Source organism: Chrysochloris asiatica, unplaced genomic scaffold (genome assembly GCF_000296735.1).
Source record: "Chrysochloris asiatica unplaced genomic scaffold, ChrAsi1.0 scaffold00028, whole genome shotgun sequence".
In the NCBI taxonomy this organism is placed as follows: Eukaryota; Metazoa; Chordata; class Mammalia; order Afrosoricida; family Chrysochloridae; genus Chrysochloris; species Chrysochloris asiatica.
The window spans coordinates 3,199,775-3,201,967 of record NW_006408546.1 but is presented as its reverse complement, the minus strand read 5'-3'; the positions used below and the strand labels follow the sequence as shown (position 1 = coordinate 3,201,967).

General features: G+C 53.4%; 1 pseudogene; it reads right to left on the bottom strand.

Moving 5' to 3' along the window:
- Nucleotides 1–310: 310 nt before the first annotated feature.
- LOC102825942 overlaps nucleotides 311–2,193 on the bottom strand; it is a 7,063-nt pseudogene continuing 5,180 nt past the window's right edge.

Sequence of the window (2,193 nt, the reverse complement as noted above, 5' to 3'; positions counted from 1 at the left end):
AAAAAATTTCTCGGTTTAGGAGAAATACTCTGTACAACCGCAGTACGGAGGGGAACCCCGTCCCACTCACACTCCCCTTCCTTGCCTCTGCTGGGGAAGAGAGGGAGAGGGGGGTCTCTGGGCTGGGTGAATTGGGGAACTATCTCCCAGTCCCCACAGATGTGGAAGAACTGAGAGGGGCGGGGTGAAAAGGGGCCGTGCCAGCAGGGGAGACACACTAAGTCCAGTCTGCTTTCTCGCCAGTGGCATCTTGGTAGTCCCAGAAGCTAAATCTAGTTGGCCGCCTCAGTTCCTCTTTCCTGGCAGCCTGTTAAAGCTTAAGTTCGTTGGCTGTTTTGGAGGCAATGTTTTTGAAGGCCATGGAGGTGCCCCATATCCGTTTAAAGCGCACGCCATTGAGGGAGAGCCTCGGCAGTTTACAGACCTCCACCTCCCACTGCACGAAATCCTCGTGGTCGTTGGCGCGCCGTACGCAAAGCAGCTTGCTCTGGCAGCTGTTGACGTCCAGCACCTTCCGGATCTCGTGCATCATCTTGGGCTCCGTGGAGCTCTTGGTCTTCATGCTCCACGTGAAGCGCAGCATGCATGGCTTGGCGTCGCAGAAGTCTTCCTTATCTTCGTGCTTGCCGACACCGCTGACATTCACCAGGTAAGATCTGAGTGTCTCCACCCAGTCTTTGCTTTCAGGTTCATTCAGGTTCCTGCAGACAAACTTGGAGGTGAATTTGCTGAAGATACTACCAGAGGCCCCTCGCCAGCCCTGGCTGTTGCCAGAGGAAGAGGTTGGGGTCACCCCGTAGGGTAGATTCTGCTGGTCCCGTACCTGTTGAAGCTGCCCTGCGTGGAAGGTGTTTCGACTGGACACACCTCGGGGTAAATTGGTTCGGTCCGGGGCTCCACCACCGCTGATGTTGTGGACGGAGGGGGAGGTGACAGGGCCACGCATGTTGCTGGGTTGTGCTGGGCTGCGGCCCCTCACAGTTACTTTCCGTGGTGGGGGCAGCCCAGAGGCCTTGTCCAGGTGCATGGATTTCTGGTGCTGACGGGCTGCAGAGACTGCCGGAGAAGCAGAAGCCGTGGAGGCCCAGGACCTTGCCATGGTTAGGCTGTCTAGACCATTCTAGGTGGAGGCCTGGCCAACGCTACTAGTCCTCTCCAAAAGTAGGGAGTTCCTGCTTCGGTTTGTGCTGGTAGAGAGGACGCTGTACGTGGAGTGGGGTCTTCTCCCTCTCCAGGCCAGGCAGGGGCCTGGTGGGCACTTTGGCTGTGCTGCAGGCCTTCCGCCCTGACTTATTTTCTCAGTTGTTGCTCTGAGTCTTCTTGGAGTAGGAATTAGTCGTGGGACAGGCAGGACCAGACAGATCACTGAAGCGCCACTGCTTGGGGTTGGCCGAGACTCAGCGCTGTACCCTGTGGGACGGGGATGGGGCACTGTTATTAAGTCATCTGAAGGCCTCGGCTTCAAGGTCATGGTGATGCCTTCCAGCTCAGAGTTCTTATAGCCCAAGAGCAAGTAGGTGGCCATCACCACGTTGTACCTCTGGCCCAGCAGCGAGTCATGGATCTCTAGTGTAACCCATGGACACCATCAACTCTGTTCGTCCGGGCTTCTTGTAGTCAGGGACAGGCTCCACAAAAGGCTTTAATTCATCATCTTCGTGGCCCACGTTCATCCATCGGTCTTTCATGATTTGCTCTAAAGTATCTCTCTTGCTGGGATTGAGGAAGAGAAATTTCTTAAGCAGGTTTTCAAAGTCTGTGGACATGTAAAACAGAATGCGGTATTTCCCTCTGAGGACTCGCACCCCCATCTCCTTGAGGTTCTATCCATCAAAAGGCAGGGAACCGCTGACCAGTGTATATAAGATGACTCCCAAGCTCCAGGCGTCGACCTCGGGTGCATCGTACTGCTTGCCCTGGAGGAGTTCTGGGGCAGCAGAAGGCAGGCTGCCACAGAAGGTATCCAGTTTGTTCCCAAAGGAAAATTCATTGCTAAAGCCAAAGTCTGCAATTTTAATGTTAATACTCTCCAACACCATAACTCAATTTCATCAATTCTTCTAGATCTTTCTTAGTCACCATCCAATTTTGACACGTGTATGAGATTATTGAAAATATCATGGCTTGGATCAGGTGCACCTTACTCCTCAAACTGATATCTTTGCTTTTGAACATTTTAAAAAAGGCCTTGTG